The sequence below is a fragment of the Triturus cristatus genome, chromosome 5_2 (genome assembly GCF_964204655.1).
Source record: "Triturus cristatus chromosome 5_2, aTriCri1.1, whole genome shotgun sequence".
In the NCBI taxonomy this organism is placed as follows: Eukaryota; Metazoa; Chordata; class Amphibia; order Caudata; family Salamandridae; genus Triturus; species Triturus cristatus.
In genome coordinates, this window is record NC_140588.1 from 874,889,326 (window position 1) to 874,907,245 (window position 17,920).

The 17,920-nt window shown below is 55.9% G+C and overlaps 1 protein-coding gene across 1 annotated transcript in view; it reads left to right on the forward strand.

Moving 5' to 3' along the window:
* The window catches only part of LOC146829350 (uncharacterized), a 75,004-nt gene that overhangs the window by 44,074 nt on the left and 13,010 nt on the right, over positions 1-17,920 (forward strand). The gene's annotated exons all lie outside the window — the stretch shown is intronic.

Genomic DNA, 17,920 nt, shown 5'->3' on the forward strand with positions numbered 1-17,920 from the left:
TGATTGTGGCTATGTGTCAATGTGTCGAGTGGCAAGATGCAAGCTGTGTGTGTGTGCTGAGACTGTGTATTGGGCATGATGTCCATGACTGTGTGGGTATTGTGACATGTGCCATCCCCATGCATCCAACGTTGTCCATGACCCCATTCTCTGCATCCACCGGACTCAAGCTTGCAGGACATGGTTCTGCCACCTGTCTACACATACCTGGGTGCCCCCCAGGACACTGGCCAGGATCCCTGACCTCTGCGCATGACTGTTGCTGTACTCAATGTGTCTGTCAGCACGGTTGTTCGGCCACCCCCTCAGCTGGTTCTGACCATCACGGGTGTGTATGGTGCTCCATGTCTGTCTTGCCTAATAAACTGTGACCCATGTGTCCTGTGCCAGACTCAGGCCCCAGGGTGTGGATGGTTGAAGTGAACAGATGACTCAGGCATGTTTAGACTGTACAAGACACATGTTAGGTAATAATGCTACCAGCAGGCATCTACTCTAAATAGTGTGATTTATTATTGGGGGGGGGGTACAAAGTGAGGGGCTTTCCGGGATTAGGGAATCCAAAGTTCAGTAGGGGAGTTGGTGTCCTTGCCATTGGAAATCCTCAGAGTCCATGCCACAGTCTTTGTCAACATTGGTCAGCCAGTGACCAGCAGGGCCATGTGGCAGAGAATGTCTCTTGATGCTGTGATGCTGTTGCTCCAGTGGGCCAGGTGCCAGGCCAGGTGTCCTGGGAGATGGTGATGTAGCAGCCACCCTCACGGTCCTTTCCGTGGATGACCCGGCTTCCTGCGGGGAACCTCAGCAGCAGGCCGTGACGACGTCTGGGATGCTCCGTCGGATGTTTCCTCCTCCTCCTCCTGATCCCTCCCTGTGGGTGGTGATGTTCTCCGCCTTCTGGCACAGGGAGGGTCGGCCATGGTGTCGGCCATCCGACGGAGTGTAGCGTGAATCCCCTGGGACGCCGTCACTTGCTCAGCCTGTCTGTGCTCCATCCTCCGTTGGTGTACCTGTAGACAGGCTATTAGCTCCGCATGTTGCTGGGCCTGCTGGACCTTGATCCCCTCGAGGACGGACACAACCTGGGCCATGCCCGTGGTGTCCTGCCGGTATGAGTCCAGGATGTTACGGACATGGGAAAATACCGGATCCCCAGCCAACTGGTCAGGCTCGCGCCTCCGCCGTCCTCCACTCCCACCACCCCTGCCCACTTGCGTCTGGCCTGCACTTGTGGGCACATCGGGTCTCCGGGACCCCTGAGGGGTGGCATTGGCGTTGTCGCCTGCCTCCTCCTGGGTGCCCGGGACACCGTGTCCCTCCTGGCGAGCCTGGCTGCATTGTGGTGTTGGGGCAGGGATCCTGGGTGTCTCCTGGGATGTGGCAGGAGTGGGGGTGGTGGTTGGCACGGTTGTACCTGACGCAGGTGCTGCAGGTGGTTGGACACCAGAGGGGCCAGGTCGGTCGGGGTCGTCCGCAGAGTGGTGAGAGTGGTCGCTGCCGGTGGGATCGGTCTCCTGCAGATCCGGGTCCTGTGAGTGTTCCCCCCCAGTGTTGGGGGGTGCAGCACGACGTTGACCTGTGTGTGAGAGAGAAAATGTTAATTTTGGTCCATGCAACATCCATGTTTCATCCGTTTCAAAGTTGGCACATTTCCTCTTGGAATTAGGATCTGTCTTGCATTCCACTCACAGTGCACTTGTGCATGGGTGTGTCCCTTGGGCACCAATTTGGCCCCTTTAACTATGTGTGGCACAGTCTTACTTGCTGCGTCAAGTGTGACTGCAGTCAGCAGTGGAGTGTGCAGGTGTGGCGAGCCATGCATTTGCGCCTTCCTTGTAGCACTGTACATGTGCACATGGAGTGGATCCACACACTTATATGATGCAGGTGGCTGTCCTTGTGCTCGTGTACAGGTTGGGACATGGCCCTGCGTTTTGCCATGATGAAGAGGGGGGGTTCTGGCACTGGCCACCCTTGTCTACATGCACGCAGTCCACCTGCTGACGAGCAGACATTCCCACACACCAAAGGACTGATTTGCTCTCCCTGTGTCTCCCTCCTTCTCTGTCCCCCTCTCCCTCCCTCTCTGTCCCCCTCTCCCTCCCTCTCTGTCCCCCTCTCCCTCCCTCTCTGTCCCCCTCTCCCTCCCTCTCTGTCCCCCTCTCCCTCCCTCCGTGTGTCAGCCTCCTCCCTCTGTCCGTCTCCCTCCCTCTCTGTCCCCCTCTCCCTCCCTCTCTGTCCCCCTCTCCCTCCCTCTCTGTCCCCCTCTCCCTCCATCTCTGTCCCCCTCTCCCTCCCTCTGTCCCCCTCTCCCTCCCTCTCTGTCCCCCTCTCCCTCCCTCCGTGTGTCACCCTCTGTCACCTTGGCCCAGCTTCCTGGGCACACACTGTTGGCAGATCTTTGAGTGGCCCTTGGCCTGTTGATGTGAGTTTGTTTCTGATCTCCAGGCACCCATTTTGTCTGCTGTGTGTCTGTGCGCTGCTGCTGTGGTGGTGTGTGCTGCCACTCTTTCACAATGTTGGCTGTTCATTAGCTGCTGTCATGTGCAAAACAGTGCCTTCACCCCCATGTGTTGATGCAAGGCGTCCGCCATTTGCTGGCAAGTCATTCCTGTGTTGGGACACAGTGTTTGTCTGGCTGTGACCTAGGCCATATGGGCAGAGGGCATTGTTGTCTGCTTTGGAGTCGCACTATGTGATTTTTTGTGCCCAGCCTCCCGCCATCCGGGTTACCGTGTCATGTGTTGTTGTCTTCTGTGGCCTGTGACTTGACATTGTCCAGCTGGGTGCATGGGGCATGGTGGCAGCAGTGGCATGTGCCTGCTCATGGAGTGTGGTTGAGTCATGCGATGGCTTGTGGTGGTTGCGTGCCTGTTAGTAATTTTGGTTGTGGTTGCAGTTCCCCCCATGTGAGGTGTGTTGTTTGTGTACTCACCCGGGTCTCGGAGTCCTTCTACTCCTTCAACTGCCTCCACCGGCAGTATGGCCATCACCCTCTCCTCCCAGGGATGGTACTGTACGGGTCTGCGGGAGGGCCCTCCTCCGGTGGCGTTGGCCTGGTCGTGTTCCTCCTGCCTCTTGGCTCTGACCCTCCTCCGCAGATCGTACCACCTGTTCTGGCAATCCTGCTTGGTCCTCCTGGTGTCCGCAACGGCATTCACAGCATCGACGATGGTCTGCCACATGGCTGTTTTGGCTGCCTGGCTGGTGCTTCTGACCAATGTTCCAAAGATCTGTGGCTCAACTCTGAGGATTTGATCAACAAGGACCTCCAACTCTCGGTGACTGAACTTTGGATTCTTGGTAGTGGGCATGGTGAGGGGTGTGGGTGGGGATGGTGTGGGTGGGGGGGGTGTGTGGATGTTGGGGGGGGGGTGTGGATGGTTGTGTGTGTGTGTGTGAATGTGATGAGAGGGTGTTTGTGAGGGTGGTCGTGTGAAGGTGTGCAAGTGTAAGGTGTGGTGTAGCTTGTAGTCTGGTTCTGTGGTGTCTGGCAGCAGTGAGTCTGTTGCAAAGGCTCATGGTTTGTGTGTGTGGGCCCTTTTTATTGGTCCATGGGTGGGTGTGGCAGTGTTTGAATTTTGGGTGGGTGTGTTATAAGGAGTGGTGGTGTATTGGGCCTCTGTTTGTTTTTGACAGTTGCAGGTCAGTGATTGTGTTATTTTAGTGGTTGTTGGCCATGTTTAGTGGCTGTGTGCCTTTCGAATGGTGTATTCTTGTGTTGTTTTGTTTTGTCCTTGTTGTGTACGTGCGTTTTGAGCGTGTGTACGGTGTGTACATGGGCCATTTGGTTGTACGATTATGTCCTTGTGTGTGGCTTTGTGCGACTCGTACATGCGGTTGTGATGTTGGGGCATGGGGTGCGCTCCGTACTTAGGAGGTTGTGTTGGGGGTGCGCCAGGAACTACTGGGGTGTACATGGACGGTGGTACGACACGTACAGGGGTGGGGGGTGTACATTGACGTTGGTACGACACGTACTGGGGTGTAGGTACACGGGGGTATGACACGTACTGGGGTGGGGGTGGGGCTCGAACGTACTGGGGTGTAGGTTCACGGTGGTACGACACGTACTGGGGTGGGGGTACGACTGGAACGTACTGGGGTGTACATAGACGGTGGTACGACACGTACAGGGGTGGGGGGGTGTGCATTGACGGTGGTACCACACGTACAGGGGTCGGGGGGTGTACATTGACGGTGGTACGACACGTACAGGGGTGGGGGGGTGTACATTGACGGTGGTACGACACGTACAGGGGTGGGGGGGTGTACATTGACGGTGGTACGACACGTACAGGGGTGGGGGGGGTGTACATTGACGGTGGTACGACACGTACTGGGGTGGGGGTACGACTGGAACGTACTGGGGTGTAGGTACACGGTGGTACGACACGTACTGTGGTGGGGGTACGACTGGAACGTACTGGGGTGTGGGTAGACGGGGCTATGACACGTACTGGGGTGGGGGTGTGGCTCGAACGTACTGGGGTGTAGGTACACGGGGGGTACGACACGTACTGGGGTGGGGGTACGACTGGAACGTACTGGGGTGTGGGTAGACGGGGCTATGACACGTACTGGGGTGGGGGTGTGGCTCGAACGTACTGGGGTGTAGGTACACGGGGGGTACGACACGTACTGGGGTGGGGGTACGACTGGAACGTACTGGGGTGTAGGTAGACGGGGCTATGACACGTACTGGGGTGGGGGTGGGGCTCGAACGTACTGGGGTGTAGGTACACGGGGGTACGACACGTACTGGGGTGGGGGTGCGACTGGAACGTACTGGGGTGTACATAGACGGTGGTACGACACGTACAGGGGTGGGGGGGTGTACATTGACGGTGGTACGACACGTACAGGGGTGGGGGGGTGTACATTGACGGTGGTACGACACGTACTGGGGTGGGGGTACGACTGGAACGTACTGGGGTGTAGGTACACGGTGGTACGACACGTACTGTGGTGGGGGTACGACTGGAACGTACTGGGGTGTGGGTAGACGGGGCTATGACACGTACTGGGGTGGGGGTACGACTGGAACGTACTGGGGTGTAGGTACACGGTGGTACGACACGTACTGTGGTGGGGGTACGACTGGAACGTACTGGGGTGTGGGTAGACGGGGCTATGACACGTACTGGGGTGGGGGTGTGGCTCGAACGTACTGGGGTGTAGGTACACGGGGGGTACGACACGTACTGGGGTGGGGGTACGACTGGAACGTACTGGGGTGTAGGTAGACGGGGCTATGACACGTACTGGGGTGGGGGTGGGGCTCGAACGTACTGGGGTGTAGGTACACGGGGGGTACGACACGTACTGGGGTGGGGGTGCGACTGGAACGTACTGGGGTGTACATAGACGGTGGTACGACACGTACAGGGGTGGGGGGGTGTACATTGACGGTGGTACGACACGTACAGGGGTGGGGGGGTGTACATTGACGGTGGTACGACACGTACTGGGGTGGGGGTACGACTGGAACGTACTGGGGTGTAGGTACACGGTGGTACGACACGTACTGTGGTGGGGGTACGACTGGAACGTACTGGGGTGTGGGTAGACGGGGCTATGACACGTACTGGGGTGGGGGTGTGGCTCGAACGTACTGGGGTGTAGGTACACGGGGGTACGACACGTACTGGGGTGGGGGTACGACTGGAACGTACTGGGGTGTGGGTAGACGGGGCTATGACACGTACTGGGGTGGGGGTGTGGCTCGAACGTACTGGGGTGTAGGTACACGGGGGTACGACACGTACTGGGGTGGGAGTACGACTGGAACGTACTGGGGTGTAGGTAGACGGGGCTATGACACGTACTGGGGTGGGGGTGGGGCTCGAACGTACTGGGGTGTAGGTACACGGGGGGTACGACATGTACTGGGGTGGGGGTGCGACTGGAACGTACTGGGGTGTACATAGACGGTGGTACGACACGTACAGGGGTGGGGGGGTGTACATTGACGGTGGTACGACACGTACAGGGGTGGGGGGGTGTACATTGACGGTGGTACGACACGTACTGGGGTGGGGGTACGACTGGAACGTACTGGGGTGTACCTAGACGGGTGGGGGTATACATATACGGGGGGTACGTGTCAGACGTACGGGGGCTGGGGGGAGTGTTGGGCGCGTATGCGGGCACATGTCTCCATGGTTGCTATAGGTGTTCGGTGCGGACGGTGTTTTTTCCATACGGTTGTACGCTCGGACGCACGGGATGGATCCTGATTCCTCGGTCGGACTTGGATTTTCACGTTTGTAAGGTAAATCGTCCGAGGACGTGTCGGACACATTTTCCGACCCGAGGACGTGTGGGGAATGATTCCCAGTGCGGTTCGTATGGACTTTTTACCATGCGAATCGTGATTGCCAGTTCGTACGGCACTTGTACGATTCGTACGGTAAAAAGACCCGATACGAGTCGCACGGGGGAATTTTTTGCCGGATCGTGATCGGCACCAAAGTCTTTCCTCTAGCCCTAGCGCACATTAAAATGACACCAGAATGAAGGGAAACGTAACCAGGGCACCAGAGGAAGAGTCAGCACAAGTCGTGCTGCACCAGCACAACAGGTAGAAGCCGACCACCACAAGATCCACGATCGTCAAAACCGTAACGTATTCCTAAACAATGTGTTACTTGTGATATTTTTCTGTTATCCAGAAGGTAACAAACCCACTGGCCCACCGTTGATGCCCATTATAAAAGGACATAAGGTAAATTGATACAGGTATGAGCGAGGGGTTGACCTAAGCGCAAAATGGAGAAAAGCATTTGAGTAGAGGGATCGCACCCATTTAAGAACTTCGGCCCTACAGCCTACACACACACGAGCGTAATATCAGTTAGCACCACTAAAATAATAATATGTAACGTCTATATCGTAACGCTTAATTTCCCCCCTATGAACACTCTCATGCAACTAACTTCAGGCATGTAACATTTACCAACATATAACGCAATAATTAAGCGCAACAACATTATTTTTTAGCTTTACAATAACAAATACATTACGGTCATCGTCTAGAATCTACAGTTACACGAATTTAGCCATTCTTAACGTACAGACGCTAACTTATAGGTGAATACGAGAACGCATTGCTCCCACATGAGGGTACATGAGGACACATGAATACAACACTGTATTACACTCCAACTAAACTTAAACCTGATACAAAAGTAGAAAGTAAAAGGATAGAGTTCCTTGTCCTAACGGTCTGCTAAACGAATTTGCCTTGTTCTAAAGAATTGCCATTTTATAGTTTCTTGCACTGTCTCAGCACAAAGACAGCATTACCATTTGGAGGATATAGACTTGACATTCTCCCTCTATGTTTGTTTGTCTTGTTTCCTCCTTTTCACAGGTACTATCTGACCTCAGCAGAATCAGGTTAATACACCTGTTTTCACGAAAACCCTGACAATGCAAGGTTTAAATTCACAGAGACATACACAGTCCACTACTCTATTTTTTCACTATTTTTTCACTCTAGGTCCTGAAGAAAGCCCACCTGACCCTAACGGGCAAACACAAGGGATGAAACATGTCGACCTTTTTATGGACATATTAAGTGCGGGAGATTTATAACCAGTCTCCCTACGCACTGAACTATTTTTAAACAATCTCGAATCCAGACCTATTAAAATCTCTAATCTGGCTATATGAGTTTTTTTAATTATCCCATTTTCTTCCACTTTTAAGTCACTGTACATAACCCCTCTATCACTGATCACTACTGCTCTAACCAGGGGTACACCTCCGGGTGGAGGAAGCATGAAAACTAACCCTATGATGATGCTGTCACGTTCCTAAGATATACCGCCACCCCTACCTCTGTACATGAATGAGGGTATTTTTTCAGTATACTATACGAAATATAAAAAAAACCCTGGTTAAACAGGACAAGTGATCCGTTCCCCATGTGATTTTTTTGATATTGCTGTATCACCATATTTCCAACTTGATATTTGTGTATGTCGACATTTAAAACTCAATATTTTTTCACTACACCGCAGATCATATTGTAATTGTTGCGGTCACTCACCTGAATGAGCAGTGTTGGAAGGCGGACCCCGAGGAGTCGGTGAGACCACCAAGGGGGGGGCCCTCTCACTGCACGAAGTAGCCGAGCGCTGCCGAGAAGTCTCCTGAGAGATCCTTCTCCTATCCCGTACTAGCACAGTAACACCACCACACCGGACTCAAGGAGGTTGTCTCAAGACAAGCAATTCTTTATCATCAATAAAAGGTTACGAGTTCAATATTTACACGAAGGGATCGAGGGATCCACCAAAAGTCTCAATGTCTCTTTGGAAGGGTAGGGGTAGCGGGACAGTCTTTGGCAGGAATGTGGTACGAGGGTACCTGGGGCCCAGTTCTTATCCTCACGCTGGAGGACCTCCGATCTCGGAGGGGTCGAGCCGCGACGGCGTCAGCAGGGCTCTGGCGTACAGTTCGTGGAGAGCCGCGATTCAATCAGCAGGGCTCTCAAGATGGTTTCTGCTCAGCTCGAGCCGCGACGTCGTCAGCAGGGCTCCGAGGAAGGTTTCAGCGAGGTTGGGCCGCGACAGCGTCTGCAGGGCTCCGATGTTCCAGGTGGTTCAGAAAGGGTTCACAAGAGGGAGCCGCGACGCAGTCAGCAGGGCTCGTGATGGTTCCGGCAAGAGTTCGTCTCCGTAGGGTCAGCCGCGATTCGATCAGCAGGGCTCTCGACTCCGGGATACAACTGCCGAGCTGTGGTGGGGTCGCCCCAGATATAGGTCTGGAGCCCTTTGATGTCCGGACCTATGCGCCCGAGGGGGCGGAGTGGCCGGGTGGAGGTGGCCAGACGCCCAGCAGGAGAGGCGCCAGGCCCATGGGGGTTTGCAGGGTGATCACACCTCGAGAGGGGAGGACAGTTGGGGGTCCCATCGATACTGTCCTCCGCCGGGGCGATGAATGGTTCCTGCGGCACCCCCTCGCCAGTTCGTGGTGCCTCGATGTCGGGGCTTCGCTGGGGTCGAGGCCGGGTTGAGCGGGGTCGTGCCGGCTGGGGCACGGTGTGACGTGGATGCCAACAAGATGGCGGAGCCACGAGGAGTATGCGACCACGGGCAGCTCCGGGTGAAGGGCCTTGGTGCAGTCCAGACGGGTGGCCCGTGACGGCCGGGGCGGGGAACGGCCACAATCCAGGGGGTTAAGGACCACGCCACGAGGCCAGGTCCAACAGGCGTCCCCCCCAGCCGAAGGCATGGAGAGTCACCCATCTCCTTGGGGATTCTCCTCGTCAAGGCGGAAGAAGCGGGACAGGCCGTCGGCGTTGGCGTGGTCATTGCCGGGCCGGTGTTCGACGTCAAAGTCCATCCCTTGTAGCGAGATGGACCATCGCAGCAGCTTGGGGTTTTCGCCCCGCATTCGCATTAACCATTGCAAGGGCCGGTGGTCGGTCTGGACCCGGAAGTGGGCGCCAAAGAGGTAGGGCCGGAGCTTCTTGAGGGCCCACACCACAGCGAAGGCCTCGCGCTCAATAGTGCTCCAGCGTTGCTCCCGGGGCAGTAGTCGCCGGCTGATGAAGGCCACTGGTCTGTCGAGCCCCCTTTCGTCAGTTTGGGAGAGGACGGCCCCGATCCCATACTCGGAGGTGTCCGTCTCTGTACCACAAACTCCTTCTGGTAGTCCGGGGCTTGCAGCACCGGAGCAGTACACATGGCCGTTTTGAGGGTGTCGAAGGCTGTTTGGCAGCGGGGTGTCCAGTGTACCTTCTTGGGCTGTTTTTTGGACGTTAACTCTGTGAGGGGGCCAACAATGCTCCCATAGTCCCGGATAAACCGCCGGTAGTATCCGGTGAGGCCCAGGAAGGCCCGGACAGCGGTCTGGGTAGTGGCGGGTTCCCAGGTCTGGATGGCATCTATCTTCGCTTGGAGGGGGGCCACCTGCCCGCTCCCCACTTGATGGCCCAGGTAGGTCACGGATCCGTGGCCGATTTGGCATTTGCTGGCCTTGATTGTGAGCCCGGCCCGCTGGAGGGCGGCCAGGACGGCCTCCAGGTGGAGGAGGTGCTCGGCCCAGTGGTTGCTGTACACGGCAATGTCATCTAAGTAGGCCGCGCTGAAGGCCTCAAGCCCGGCCAAAACCTTGTTCACCAGTCTTTGGAAGGTGGCCGGGGCGTTCTTCATTCCGAAGGGCATCACCCGAAAGTGGTAATGCCCATCCGGAGTCGAAAAGGCGGATCTTTCTTGGGCGCCGGGGGTGAGCTGGATTTGCCAGTACCCGGCGGTGAGGTCCAGCGTGCTCAAGTAGCGAGCGGCCCCTAGGTGGTCGATCAGTTCGTCGGCCCGGGGTATCGGGTGTGCGTCCGTCTTGGTTACTACATTCAGGGCTCGGTAGTCCACGCAGAATCGCAACTCCGGGGGGTGACCGGGAGCTGCGGCCTTGGGCACCAGGACGACAGGGCTGGCCCACGGGCTGTCGGAAGGCTCGATGACCCCCAGGGCCAGCATCTTCGCTACTTCGGCCTGGATGCAGGCCCGCACTCGGTCAGGCACCCGGTAGGCTCTGTGTCGTATGGGGGGGTTCTCCCCGGTGTCGACGTCGTGGACGCACCAGTGGGTCACCCCCGGGGTGAGAGAGAAGAGGGCTGCGTAGTCCCGCAGTAATCGCTGGCAGTCGTTGCGCTGCTCCGGGGTCAGGGACGAGGCGAGTTGGACCCCTTCGATCGATCCATCGTGAATGTCGGATTGCAAGAGGTCGGGCAAGGGCTCGGAGTCGTCCTCGCCCCCCTCGTCGGTCGCCAGCAGCAGGCTCAGTTCGGTCCGGGCGAAGTGGGGTTTTAGCCTGTTCGCATGTAGGACCCGGAGGGGGTTCCGGGGGGACTCCAGATCGACCAGGTAGGTGACGGGACTTTTCTTCTCCACCACCTTGAAGGGCCCGGTCCACTTGTCCTGGAGGGCGCCGGGTTCGACCGGGGCCATGACCCATACTTTCTGACCTGGCTCGAATTCTACCGTAGAAGTGTTGCGATCGTACCACCGCTTCATGTCCTCCTGGCTGGCCTCGAGGTTGGCTTCGGCTATGGCTCGGAACTTGCGGGTCTGGTTTCGGAGGGTCAGGAGGTATCGGTAGACGTCAGGAGGGGCGCCTCGGGGCTTCATCTCCCAGCCCTCCTTGACCAGGCTGAGTGGTCCGCGGACCGGGTGTCCATACAATAGTTCAAACGGGCTGAACCCCAGGGACTTCTGCGGGACCTCCCGATAGGCAAACAGGAGGCAGGGCAGCAGGACATCCCATTTCCGCCTGAGGGGTTCTTCCAGGCCCTGGATCATCCCTTTCAATGTTCGGTTGAACCGCTCAACCAGTCCGTTCCCCTGAGGGTGATATGGGGTCGTGAACTTGTATGTGACCCCGCATTGTTGCCACAGGGACCGCATGTACCTGGAGATAAAGTTTGTGCCACGGTCGCTCACCACTTCGCTGGGGAATCCCACTCGGGAGAAGATCCCCATCAAGGCCCGGCCTACCACAGGGGCCGTTATAGTTCTGAGCGGGACCGCCTCCGGGTACCTGGTGGCGTGGTCCACGAGGACCAGGATGAAGCGGTGGCCCAGGGCGGTTTGGGGGTCCAGGGGTCCCACAATGTCGATTCCGACTCGTTCAAACGGGGTGCTGACGGCGGGAAAGGGCTGGAGGGGGGCCTTGACCCGACCCCCCGTCTTTCCGCTGGCTTGGCAGGTCTGGCAGGACCGGCAGTGGTTGTCCACATCTCTCCGCATCCGGGGCCAGTAGAAGTGGGTCACCAGACGACTGTACGTTTTGTCTTGCCCCAAGTGTCCGGCGAGGGGCACATCATGGGCCAGGTTGAGAAGGAACTCCCGGAAGCGGAGGGGGACCACCAACACGCGGCCGGCCCCGAGTTCTGCCACTTTCTGTTCACTGTACAACAGGCCCTCGGCCCAGTAGATCCAGTGGGTGCCGGTCTGGTCACCGTTGGCTTGCGCGGTCGCCTGCTGTCGGACCCCGTCGAGAGAGGGACAGGACTGTTGCTCTTGCTGGAACTGCTCTCGGGTGGGGCCCCCTTCATGTTGCCATTGCGTCAGCTCTGGTAGGGCGCTCGGAGAAGCCATCTCTTCGGGGGAGGATTCGCTGGGCCCGGGGTCGGTGTCCGCCTCCTCCTCGCTGCTGGCGGGAGGGGGTGTGAGCCCCTCGGGTCGGGCAGTCCCGGAGGTCGAGGATGAGCGGGGGGCCTGGGCGGTCATGGACCGGGTGATGGCGCAGGCCCAATCAGCCAGTCCCAACATTCGGAGGTGCTCTCGTCGTTCTACTTGAGCCCAGGGGGAACTCTCCAAGTCGTTCCCCAGGAGGCAGTCGACCGGGGCGTCGTCGCGCACTGTCACCTTCAGCAGGCCCGTCACCCCTCCCCACTCGAAGGGGACCAGGGCCATCTGGCATAGGCTTTCACTGTTGTCGGCCGTCCGCACAGGGCACAGCACATTCGGTAGAATCTGTTCAGGGGTCACCAGGTGGCAGCGGACAGCGGTGATACTGGCGCCGGTGTCGCGAAGGGCTTCGGCCCGTTGTCCGTTGACCGTGACCTGCTGCCGGTACTTCTGGGTGTTGGTTGGGATGGGGGTGCAGGGTACCATCTCTCGGCTACCCAGGCAGACCAGGGACATGGCTGCCGGCTCCCACTCAGTGTTTTCTCGGTCGAGGGCCTCTTCTTCCTCCTCTCCCCCCAAGGCGGCGGCTGTCAGCTGCCGGGGCGGGGGCCCGCCGGCCCCGTTTCTTCGGTTCAGGGGGCAGGCCGGGTCGCTGGCAAAGTGTCCGGTTTGTTGGCAGCCATAGCAGGTCACTGGTGGCCGTGGTCCGGGTCGGGCCGGGCCCACCCTTCGCGCTAGGCTCGGGGAGAGATGTGGCGGCGGTGGCCCTCGAGGGGGGCTCCTGGGGGCCCCAGCGGGAGGGTCTCGGTTCCTGTTCGGCCCTCCCCCCCCACCGCGCTGGCGTGGGGGTCTGTTGGGGTTCCTCTGGTACTCCCCCATTGAGCTCCGGGGGACCCGGGAGTTGACCCATCGATCGGCCACGACGGCAAGTTTTCGCGGGTCGGTCATTTTGCTGTCGACGAGGTGCTGTCTCAGTTCCACGAAGCAATTGTTGGAAAGATGTTCCCAGACGATGAGGTCGACCAGTTGCCCGTAGGTGGTTACTTTGCTGCCTTTGATCCACCCTTCTAGGGCCCGACTGAAAAAGTCCACATATTCCACCCATGTGGTACCCGGGATTTTCTTGCAGTCTCGGAACCGCTGGCGGTACATCTCCGCTGTTAGCCCGTAGCGGGTGAGCAGGGCCTCCTTCATGTGATCGTAGGAGGTCATCACCTCCTCCGGTAGCTGGAGCAGCGTGTCCCGCCCTTCACTCAGGAATCGCCCCCACAGGCCTGCGCCCCAGTCTTTTCGGGGCACTCGATGGGAGGTCATGGCCACATCGTAGGCCTTGAACCATTGTTGGATATCGTCATTCTTGTAATACTCCTTGACGACCTCCTTCGGGATATGCACCTTGGCCTCGGGGGGCGGTAGAGTGTCTCTAGTACTGGGGGTGTTGGTCCCTCCGTTCTTGGCCTTGATCTCGAGCTCCTTGAGACTGCGCTCGTGCTCAAGAGTTAGTTTCTTTTCCTCCAACTCCCGGTGTCGTCTCTTCTCTTCTATTTCTTCTTGAAGGCGTAGCTGCTCGAGGGCCAGTTTCTTTTCTGCCAGCTGGAGTTCGCCGTCCAGTCGCAGTCGGGCGAGCTCTAGTTCGTGGCTCCGGACCTTTTCCCGCTCTCGTATTTCTTCCTCGGAGAGGCCGGTTTCTAGGCTCTTTCTTCCTCCGGTTGCCGGGGTCAGTGCGGTTGCTGTGGTCTCCGTCAGGGGCAAGGGCCCTTCTTCCTGGGAGGGGCCTGCCCCAGCCTCCAACCATGCCCTCAGAGCTTTCTGCATCTCTTCCTTGGTACCGAGGCTGGTGGTTGCAATGCTTTTGTCTCTGCAGAACTGTTTTAATTCTTTGTGCGTATATTCTTCCAGCCGTTCGGGCTGGAACTCCATTGTCGCGTTGTTTTCCTGGCTGCTCATGATGCTATTCGTTTGGATGGGTAGCTAGTGGGTACTGGCTGGTACGTACTGCGTTCGGCTCGGATCCCGTCGCTGGCCACCAAATGTTGGAAGGCGGACCCCGAGGAGTCGGTGAGACCACCAAGGGGGGGGGCCCTCTCACTGCACGAAGTAGCCGAGCGCTGCCGAGAAGTCTCCTGAGAGATCCTTCTCCTATCCCGTACTAGCACAGTAACACCACCACACCGGACTCAAGGAGGTTGTCTCAAGACAAGCAATTCTTTATCATCAATAAAAGGTTACGAGTTCAATATTTACACGAAGGGATCGAGGGATCCACCAAAAGTCTCAATGTCTCTTTGGAAGGGTAGGGGTAGCGGGACAGTCTTTGGCAGGAATGTGGTACGAGGGTACCTGGGGCCCAGTTCTTATCCTCACGCTGGAGGACCTCCGATCTCGGAGGGGTCGAGCCGCGACGGCGTCAGCAGGGCTCTGGCGTACAGTTCGTGGAGAGCCGCGATTCAATCAGCAGGGCTCTCAAGATGGTTTCTGCTCAGCTCGAGCCGCGACGTCGTCAGCAGGGCTCCGAGGAAGGTTTCAGCGAGGTTGGGCCGCGACAGCGTCTGCAGGGCTCCGATGTTCCAGGTGGTTCAGAAAGGGTTCACAAGAGGGAGCCGCGACGCAGTCAGCAGGGCTCGTGATGGTTCCGGCAAGAGTTCGTCTCCGTAGGGTCAGCCGCGATTCGATCAGCAGGGCTCTCGACTCCGGGATACAACTGCCGAGCTGTGGTGGGGTCGCCCCAGATATAGGTCTGGAGCCCTTTGATGTCCGGACCTATGCGCCCGAGGGGGCGGAGTGGCCGGGTGGAGGTGGCCAGACGCCCAGCAGGAGAGGCGCCAGGCCCATGGGGGTTTGCAGGGTGATCACACCTCGAGAGGGGAGGACAGTTGGGGGTCCCATCGATACTGTCCTCCGCCGGGGCGATGAATGGTTCCTGCGGCACCCCCTGGCCAGTTCGTGGTGCCTCGATGTCGGGGCTTCGCTGGGGTCGAGGCCGGGTTGAGCGGGGTCGCGCCGGCTGGGGCACGGTGTGACGTGGATGCCAACAAGATGGCGGAGCCACGAGGAGTATGCGACCACGGGCAGCTCCGGGTGAAGGGCCTTGGTGCAGTCCAGACGGGTGGCCCGTGACGGCCGGGGCGGGGAACGGCCACAATCCAGGGGGTTAAGGACCACGCCACGAGGCCAGGTCCAACAAGCAGGATGTCAGCAGGGGCGATGAATTACCCCTTCACTCTCTAGAACACCTCTTGAAACTACTGACAAAAACAGCAGTCTTGGTAGAGGTTCAAAAAGGAAAGGGGAATGGGACGAGAAATAAAAAGGAACACAACACAACTGCATTTAACCGAAGTCCTCGTTAGTCCAGGAATTCTCTGCTTTATTGACCACAAAGTGTTGGAGCCAGCTTGGAGATACGTTGAAGTTGCTGAGGAATCTGGAAGAAAAAAGCCAAGCGAATTACTCAGGTGAACCGGCTTTTTCTACATGCCGACTCCGAAGACTTTTGCTGGGTCACGTTGCCACACACGTGTTTCCAGGACACTGCTGATCCATGTGCTCAGTACAACCACATGTGACAGGGGAAGTGTTCAGAACGTGCGGTTGCCATGGAAACAGTGTCAACAACAATGCCGGTGAATAGGAAGTCAATGTGTTGATTTTCAAGAAGCATTGCTACCAACAATGCTTGTGTCAATAAGTCTTGACACATGAAAAGAAAAAATCAGACTTTTGGTCACAACATAAACAAAACACATATATCATATAGGCATGCACTTAGGCATTAATTTCTTTGCTTTACATTAGCATTGATCATGAACACATCTTAATAAATTTGACAACTATGACTCAGAGGCTGCACCGTACTGTTTCTGATGGCACATACACTGCTATATGACTGATGCAGAATCCCTGCGGATGATGACAAATTAAGCAGTGTATGGTCTGTACGTAAGGGTTCTTAAAAGTAATCAGGCATTCCTAGTGCTGGGGCATGACAGAGACTATCTCTCAGCTCTAGGAAAGCTTTCAAGCAATAGTTGTTCCACAGTAGCGGATCAGACACATCTTTGTATGTCAGCCTCATTAAAGGTTTCGTTATTAGGGAAAGGTTTGGTAATCAGTGTTTACAGTAGCCAGCACTGTGTTTTTGGTAGATTCATCTCAAGGATAGTCTCCATCCTTTCTTGTGACACCTTTCTCGTTTACTTCTAAATTATATGCCCGAAATACTGAACTTCTTTCTGACAGTATTGCAGTTTGCCCGGAGACACCTAATGCAGGTATTCGGCTAGGTGATTCAACAAAGCAATTGTGTCCTATCTGCAAGCTTCTTGTGTATCCGATGCCAGTAGCAGGTCATCAAAATACTTATCTGTAAGGCTTTTTCAGTGACTCAAGATTCTTTCTCAAAATCTGATTGAAAATTGATGGGCTTTCTGTATACCCTTGTGGAACTAGGCACAATGCCAAAACTCAATCTCAGAACTCAAATGAGATCAAGAACTGGCTGTCCTCATGCAATGGAATAGATAAGAAAGCCTAGCAGAGATCCACAATGGCAAACCATTCTGCAGTGCACAGAATTTGGAAAAGTATGGTAGCTGGACATAGGACAATATGGAAAAACAATGCTGTGAACCTTTCGAAGATCTTACACAATCCGGTATTTACCAATGGAGCTTCTGCCAACCCATAATAGGAGAGTTGCAAGGAATTCCAATAATTTCTTTTAAAATCCCTTTCCTCAGCATGTCTTCAATTACAGGCGTTATTCCTGCAACTGTTCTCCGAGGTCAAATTGTATGCTAGTGTTCTCGAACAGACAACATTAGGTTTTGCTGTGATTTGGACTGGTTCTATATCTTTAATTAGTCCAATCTCTTTCCCTGTAAAACCCATACTTATGGGTTCATGGTCTCTTTTAAATCACGAGGTAAGTCATCTACTATTCTCATTGGATGCAATCCTACAGCTGTTTCTAGCAGGCCATTTCCAATTCAACATCTTCATCATATGTTTGGAATTCAACATCCTCCAGTGTACAATAAATGGTGCAATTTAACTCCCTCCCAAACAGATTTGCAGGACACAGGCATATTTTTACAGGGACCTTTTCTGTTTATTAGTAACTCCTACAACTTGGATCTTCTTTCCTGAGAGTGGTAGGTCTGGGATTTTCACTGTTCCAACAGTGGAATAGTGAGCTACAGTATCGAACAGTATCGAACCTTTCAACAAGCCTATTCACTGTGGATGGTAGAGTGTAGTAAACGTGTAAGTTACTCCACACTCTTTCCAAGTGGCAGTAATGGTACTAGACATGAAGCTTGTTCCTCTGTCTGTTAAGACCTCCTTAGGGTAAGCCCTCACCACTACAGGAGCTGTAGTGGTTCTAAGGGGAATGACCTCTGGGTATCTAGTGGCATGGTCCACCACCACTAGTATATAACTATGCCCATATGCAGTTGGAGGGTTCAAGGGACCAACAATTTCAATCCCTACCCTTTCAAATGGAACCCGAACCACTGGGAGTGGGATTAAGAGGCCTTTGTTGTGCCACCTGATTTAGCACTGGCTTGGCAAGATGCACAGGAGCGACAGATCACCTATGAAAGTGAGGGACAAGCCTGTCCCAAGTCTTGCTCTGCCCTATGTGTTTAGCCAGAGGAATATCATGTGCTAGGGAGAGTAGGAAACCTCTGAACCTCTGGGGTATTACCGACCTTCTGGTGGCACCAGGCTTGAGGTCTCTACTCTCAGAATACAAGAATCCATCTTTCCAATAA